Here is an 8,315-nt window from a genome sequence, read left to right as displayed (position 1 = left end):
CCTGTTCCATTGATCTATATTTCTGTTTTTGTGCCACTACCATACTGTCTTGATTACTGTAGTTTTGTAGTATAGTCTGAAGTTCAGGAGCCTGATTCCTCCAGCTCCGTTTTTCTTTCTCAAGATTGCTTTGGCTATTCGGGGTCTTTTGTGTTTCCATACAAATTGTGAAATTTTTTGTTCTAGTTCTGTGAAAAATGCCATTGGTAGTTTGATAGGGATTGCACTGAATCTATAGATTGCTTTGGGTAGCAAAGTCATTTTCACAATGTTGATTCTTCCAATCCAAGAACATGGTATATCTCTCCATCTATTTGTATCATCTTTAATTTCTTTCATCAGTGTCTTGTAGTTTTCTACATACAGGTCTTTTGTCTCCTTACGTAGGTTTATTCCTAGGTGTTTTATTCTTTTTGTTGCAATGGTAAATGGGAGTCTTTCCTTAACTTCTCTTTCAGATTTTTCATCATTAGTGTGTAGGAATGCAAGAGATTTCTGTGTATTAATTTAGTATTCTGCTACTTTACCAAATTTATTGATTAGCTCTATTAGGTTTCTGGTGGCATCCCTAGATACTCTATGTATAGTATCATGTCATCTGCAAACAGTGACAGCTTTACTTTTTCTTTTCTGATTTGAATTCCTTTTTTTTTAAATTAATTAATTAATTAATTAATTTTTGGTTGTGTTGGGTCCTCGTTTCTGTGCGAGGGCTTTCTCTAGTTGTGGTAAGCGGGGGCCACTCTTCATCGCCGTGCGTGAGCCTCTCACTATCGCGGGCTCTCTTGGTGGGAGCACAGGCTCCAGACGCGCGGGCTCAGTAGTTGTGGCCCACGGGCCTAGTTGCTCCGCGGCATGTGGGATCTTCCCAGACCAGGGCTCGAACCCATGTCCCCTGCATTGGCAGGCAGACTCTCAACCACTGTGCCACCAGGGAAGCCCTGAATTCCTTTTATTTCTTTTTCTTCTCTGACTGCTGTGGCTAAAACTTCCAAAACTATGTTGAATAATAGTGGTGAGAGTGGACAACCTTGCCTTGTTCCTGATCTTAGAGGAAATAGTTTGTTTTTCACCATTGAGAACGATGTTGGCTATGGGTTTGTCATATATGGCCTTTATTATGTTGAGGTAAGTTCCCTCTATGCCTACTTTCTGGAGGGTTTTTATCATAAATGGGTGTTGAATTTTGTCAGAAGCTTTTTCTGCATCTATTGAAATGATCATATGGTTTTTCTCCTTCAATTTGTTAATATGGTTTATCACATTGATTGATTTGCGTATATTGAAGAATTCTTGCATTCCTGGGATGAACCCCACTTGATCGTGGCGTTATGATCCTTTTACTGTGCTGTTGGATTCTGTTTGCTAGTATTTTGTTGAGGATTTTTGCATCTGTATTCATCAGTGATATTGGCCTGTAGTTTTCTTTTCTTGTGACATCTTTGTCTGGTTTTGGTATCAGGGTGATGGTGGCCTCGTAAAATGAGTTTGGGAGTGTTCCTCCCTCTGCTATATTTTGGAAGAGTTTGAGAAGGAATAGGTGGTAGCTCTTCTCTAAATGTTTGATAGAATTCGCCTGTGAAGCCATCTGGTCCTGGGCTTTTGTTTGTTGGAAGATTTTTAATTACAGTTTCAATGTCAGTGCTTGTGATTGGTCTGTTCATATTTTCTACTTCTTCCTGGTTCAGTCTCGGAAGGTTGTGCTTTTCTAAGTATTTGTCCATTTCTTCCAGGTTGTCCATTTTATTGGCATATAGTTGCTTGTAGTAATCTCTCAGGATCCTTTGTATTTCTACAGTGTCAGTTGTTACTTCTCCCTTTTCATTTCTAATTCTATTGATTTGAGTCTTTTCCCTTTTTTTCTTGATGAGTCTGGCTAATGGTTTATCAATGTTGTTTATCTTCTCAAAGAACCAGCTTTTAGTTTTATTGATCTTTGCTATTGTTTCCTTCATTTCCTTTTCATTTATTTCTGATTTGATCTTTATGATTTCTTTCTTTCTGCTAACTTTGGGGGTTTTTGTTCTTCTTTCTCTAATTGCTTTAGGTGTAAGGTTAGGTTGTTTATTTGAGATGTTTCTTGTTTCTTGAGGTAGGATTGCCTTGCTATAAACTTCCCTCTCAGAATTGCTTTTGCTGCATCCCATAGGTTTTGAGTCGTCATGTTTTCATTGTCATTTGTTTCTAGGTATTTTTTGATTTCCTCTTTGATTTCTTCAGTGATCTCTTGGTTATTAAGTAGTGTATTGTTTGGCCTCCATCTGTTTGTATTTTTTACAGATTTTTTCCTGTAATTGATATCTAGTCTCATAGCGTTGTGGTCTGAAAAGATACTTGATACGATTTCAATTTTCTTAAATTTACCAAGGCTTGATTTGTGACCAAAGATATGATCCTGGAAAATGTTCCATGAGCACTTGAGAAGAAAGTGTATTCTGTTGTTTTTGGACGGAATGTCCTATAAATATCAATTAAGTCCATCTTGTTTAATGTATCATTTAAAGCTTGTGTTTCCTTATTTATTTTCATTTTGGATGATCTGTCCATTGGTGAAAGTGGGGTGTTAAAGTCCCTTACTATGATTGTGTTACTGTCGATTTCCCCTTTCATGTCTGTTAGCATTTGCCTTATGTATTGAGGTGCTCCTATGTTGGGTGCAGAAATATTTACAATTGTTATGTCTTCTTCTTGGATTGGGCTCTTGATCATTATGTAGTGTTCTTCTTTGTCTCTTGTAATAGTCTTTATTTTAAAGTCTATTTTGTCTGATATGAGACTCCAGCTTTCTTTTGATTTCCATTTGCGTGGAATATCTTTTTCTATCCCCTCATTTTCAGTCTGTATGTGTCCCTAGGTCTGAAGTATATATGCTCTTGTAGACAGCATATATACGGGTCTTGTTTTTGTATCCATTCAGCCAGTCTGTGTCTTTTGGTTGGAGCATTTAATCCATTTACATTTAAGGTAGTTATTGATATGTATGTTCCTATTACCATTTTCTTAATTGTTTTGGGTTTGTTATTGTAGGTCCTTTCCTTCTCTTGTGTTTCCCGCCTAGAGAAGTTCCTTTAGCATTTGTTGTAAAGCTGGTTTGGTGGTGCTGAATTCTCTTAGCTTTTGCTTATCGGTAAAAGTTTTAATTTCTACGTGGAGTCTGAATGAGATCCTTGCTGGGTAGAGTAATCTTGTTTGTAGGTTTTCCCCTTTCATCACTTTAAATGTGTCCTGTCACTCCCTTCTGGCTTGCAGAGTTTCTGCTGAAAGATCAGCTGTTAACCTTATGGGGATTCCCTTGTTCAATGGGTCATATTTCTAATAAAACTCATAGAAAAAATATTTCCCTAATAAAGGATGAATACTTCTCACCTATTGAATAAGTACTTTGTAGAGAATTATTGTATAGAAATGCAGAAATAAGTTACTTCATTTAAATAACATGTGGTAACCCACTTCCCCATCTATGTTTTTTTTAATGCTTATATAACTTAATTCACAGGATAGTTTAAAGTATTAAATACCACCTAGCCTGGCAAACATCAAGTGCTCTGTAAATCAGATTGTAAACTGGAAGTAACTGAATGGATGTGGTACACAGAATACCTCCACCCAAAGATGTTCATGTCCTAATCCTGGGAACCTGTGAATATGCAATCTTACATGGTAAAAGGGATTTGCAGATGTGATTAAGGTTAAGAATTTGAGATGGGAACATCATCCTGGATCATCTGTGTTGGCCCAACCTAATAACATGAGTCCTTAATCTGAAGACCCTTTCCCACCTAGGATCAGAGAGACATGTTATTATAGAAAGACGGGTCAGAGACATGTGACTTTACTGGATTTGAAGATGGCAGAGGGGGCCACAAGCTAAGAATTATTCTTCATGACCTGTTTGGTCACCCTAAAGTATCGTTTGGACTGGAAGGAAATAATACTTTAATTCTGATCTTCATTTACTGGTATAAAGAGGTAATAATTTGGCTCTCTTGCATTTTCCAAAAACTTCCAATTTTTTTAAGTGTCTTTACGAATTTATGGTATTAAACATATTTTACGTGTTTAATTTCATTGAAGATATCAATCTTTTTAAAATTTCTAACTATTTCTGCAATTGGCCATTGTGAACCCCTTCAGTTTGGCTCCTTAATTTTTGTCAATAAATCCAATAGTGTTTCATAGCTTTCCTGCTTTCTGATATGGCCATATGTCCTAGATTTATCTTGACTATTCCCTGCTGTATACCTAGAATCAGCCATTCCTCCAAACAGATATGGTATTTTTTTTAGTAGTAAATACTCTGGTGTTGTATGGGGGCTTCCCTGGTGGTGCAATGGTTGAGAATCTGCCTGCTAATGCAGGGAACACGGGTTTGAGCCCTGGTCTGGGAGGATCCCGCATGCTGCGGAGCAACTGGGCCCGTGGGCTGCAACTGCTGAGCCTGCACGTCTGGAGCCTGTGCTCCGCAGCAAGAGGCCGCGATGGTGAGAGGCCCGCGCACCGCGATGAAGAGTGGCCCCCGCTTGCTGCAACTGGAGAAAGCCCTCACAGAAACGAAGACCCAACACAGCCAAAAATAAATAAATAAATAAATAAAAAAGCACTAGGCTTCTACTTTCTTAAAAATAAAAAAAATACTCTGGTGCTGCATCTAAAAGGACACTGACATACAGAAGGTCATCTAGGTTTTCTCCTATGTCATGTACTAGGAGTTTCATAGTTTTATGTTTTGCATAGGTCTATAATCCATTTTGAGTTAATTTTGTGAAAAGTATAAGGCATGTGTCTAGACTCACTTTTTTGGCATGTGGATTTGAAGTTGTTCCAGCACCATTTGCTAAAAGATCTTTGATCCACTGTATTGACTTTGCTCCTATGTCAAAGATCAGTTGACTATATTAATGTCGGTCTATTTCTGGGCTCTCTACTCTGTTCCATTGAGCAATTTATCTATTATTTCTCTAATACCACACTGTCTTGATTGCCGTAGCTTTACAGTAAGCCTTGTAGTTGTGTAGTGTCAGTCCTCTGACTTTGTTCTTCCTCCTTCAATACTGAGTTGTCTATTCTGGATTTTTTGCCTTTCTGTATATATTTTAGAGTAAGATTGTTGATATCCACAAAATAACTCACTGAAACTTTTATTGGAACTGCACTGAATGTAAATATCAAATTGCAAAGAACTGACATCTTGACAACATTGAGTCTTCCTATCTGTAAACATGGATTTATTTACTTGTTCTTTGATATCAGAATTTTGTATTTTCCTCATATAGATCTTGTACATATGTTTTTTAAGTTTTCCTCAGTTTATTTTTTAATTTTTTTAGGCCACACCCTACAGCATGTGGGATCTTAGTTCCCTGACCAGGGATTGAACCCGTGCCCCCCGCATTTGGAGTGCAGAGTCTTAACCACTGGACCACCAGGGAAGTCCCATACATGTTTTTTTAAAATATATACCAAAATGTATTTCATTCTGAAGGTACTAACTTAAATGGTAATTTAGTTTTAATTTCAAAGTCAACTTGTCAATTGCTGGTATATAGGAAAGCAAATTACTTTTGTATATTAACCTTGTATCCTGCAACCTTGCAATTATCACTTATTAGTTCCAGGAGGTTTTTTTGTTGAGTCTTTCGGTTTTTCTATGTACATAATCATGTAACCTGTGAACAATTTTGTTTCTTCCATTCTGATCCGTGTACCTTTTACTTCCTTCTTGTCTTACTGCATTACCTAAGACTTAGAGTCTGATGTTAAAAAGCAGTAGTGAGAGAGGACATCCCTGCCTTGCTCTTGCTCTTAGCAGGAAATCTTTCAGTTTCTCATCACTAAATTTGATATTAGTTGTAGGTTTTTTGTAGATATTCTTTATCAAGTCAAGGAACTTCCTCTCTATTCCTAGTTTGCTGAGAGTTTTATCATGAATGGGCATTAGATTTTGTGAAATGAATTTTCATCTATTAATATCATCATGTATTCCTTCTTCATTAGCCTGTTGATGTGGTGGATTACTTTAAAGGTTTTGCAAATGTTGAACTAGCCTTTCATACCTGGGATAAATGCCACTTGGAGACAGTGTATAATTCTTCTTATAAGACTGTTGGATTCAAGTTGCTAATATTTTGTTGAGGATTTGTCCATCTATGTTCATAAGTAATATTGGTCTGTAATTTTCTTTTCTTGTAATGTCTTTGTCTGGCTTTGGTATCAAGGTAATGCTGGCTTCCCAGAATGAGTCAGGCAGTATTTCCTTCTCTTCATTTTTTGGGAAAAGTTTCTGAGGAGAAGTTGGATTTATTCTTATATTTGCTCCTCTATAGGTAAGAGGTCTGTCCCCCTGGTTTCTTTCATGATTTTTATTCATCTTTGATTTTCTGAAGTTTGAAAATGATATGACTAGGTGTAATTTTGCTGGCATTTATCCTGCTTGCTTGATGATTTAATTTCCTCACCTTGGTTTGGTGTCTGACATCAAGTTGAGGGAGATTCTTAGTCATTATTGCTTCACATATTGCTTCCTTTCCTTTCTCTCTTTCTTCTCCTTTTGGTATTCGCATTACAAGTATGCTACACCGTTTATAGTTATACACAGTTCTTGGATATTGTTCTATTTTTTTTACCCAGTCTTTTTTCTCTTCACTTTTCAGTTTTGGAAGTTTCTTCTGTCATATCCTCACGCCTCAAGCTCAAAGATTCCTTCCTCATCTGTGTTCAGTCTACTAATAAGTCCATCAAAAGCATTTTTAAGTGCTAGCACTTTTTTTGGATTCTTTATTAGAATCTCCATCTCTCTTCTTACATTACCCATCTGTTCTTGCAAATTGTTTACTTTTCCATTAAAGCCCTTGGCATATTAATCATAGGTTTGTTTTTTTTTTTAAAGTCCTGGCCTGATAATTCCAACATTCCTGCCATTTCTGTCTCTGGTTCTGATGCTTGTTCAGTCTCCTCAAACTGTGTATTTTGCCTTTTAGTAAGCCTTGTACTTTTTTGTTGAAATGTGAACATGATACAACGAATGAAAGTAACTGTGGTATGTGGGCCTTTAGTAATGTAGTGTTAAGATGTCATGAAAGAGAACTATTCTATACTTTTATAATTCTCAGTCTTTCAGTGAGCCCCTGCACTGTGAACTTCACCAGTACATCTTAGTTTTATCTCCCTACTCCACCTTAGGTGGGACTGGATGGACAGAAGGGGCTGGAGTTTGGTATTTCCTTGTCCCCACAAAGACTTAGATAATATCTCAGCAGGTTAGGCTCCTGAGGGCAGGCTTTGTTAAGAATAACAAAATGCCCTGGAATCTTTCAAAATGGTTAGTTTTCCCTTCCCCCTACCAGAAGCACAGGGGGATTTTTCTCTGATATTCACTGTGAGGATCTGGTAGTGCTCCTACAGGTAAAACTCACAAAAGCTTGGGAGCCCTCAAGACTTGAGCCCTGCTGGAGTTTTTAACTCTCAGATTTGTCCACACTGAGTCTCCAGTAATTTGTTAATTGCAGTTTAGGTTTTCCTACCACAGCACTGGTTCCAGTGGTGGTTTCTCCTTGGGGGTTTCTACTCTGGTAAACTCCTATTCTCTATATCTGCCTATTTGTCTAACTTTGGAAGCAGCATGTTACCCTGTGACTTACTTCTCTAATGGTTTCTATGAAGAGTTCTGGGTTTTTTCCCAATTTATTAATCTTTTTACTTGTTGTCATGACTGAGTGGAGACTTCTAAGCTCCTTACTTGCAATTCCAGAAACTGGAAATCCACCTAACTGTTGGCTAAGTTTCTTTTCAGTGTGCCTATAAAATGATCTTTTAATTTTGAGGAATTTTGGTCCATAAATGACCTTGACAAAAAGATGGATCCCACTCCCCGGACACGTGTAGAATACAGAATAAAATAAATGTACACATAATGTCTGCCTGGTGTTCTTTTATTATTTAAATATGATAAATGTATATTTATTCATCCTTTAGATATATATACATTTATATATATATGTGTACATATTTGTATTTTACTGTACTTAGTATATATTTAATATATTTACCTACATGTATGATTAAATACAACACATTTTTTGAAATGGTTCCAAGGACTCAGATTTGGGTTGTTTCTTATATAAACTATTTTCTTATTTTTGGATTAACACTTGTACTCTTAATATCTAAACATAATGCTTAATGACTCTTGATCTATATATTTTAAGTAATCCATTATGAACTAATTATAAAATATCACTTCATACATGCTAGCATATAATATACATGTGTACAATCAAAGCTACCGGTACTTATTATATTTTGTTGCAAGCCTAGGT

General features: G+C 36.7%; 1 non-coding gene across 1 annotated transcript; it reads right to left on the bottom strand.

Annotated features, from left to right (window-relative positions):
- Positions 1–5,356: 5,356 nt before the first annotated feature.
- TRNAW-CCA (transfer RNA tryptophan (anticodon CCA)) lies at positions 5,357–5,429 on the bottom strand. The gene has a single exon. It is a non-coding gene; the product is annotated as a tRNA-Trp (tRNA).
- Between the last annotated feature and the right edge of the window lie 2,886 nt (positions 5,430–8,315).

Source organism: Eschrichtius robustus, chromosome X (assembly GCF_028021215.1).
Source record: "Eschrichtius robustus isolate mEscRob2 chromosome X, mEscRob2.pri, whole genome shotgun sequence".
In the NCBI taxonomy this organism is placed as follows: domain Eukaryota; kingdom Metazoa; phylum Chordata; class Mammalia; order Artiodactyla; family Eschrichtiidae; genus Eschrichtius; species Eschrichtius robustus.
Note: the sequence above shows the minus strand (reverse complement) of the source record. Positions and strands in the feature narration are given on the sequence as shown.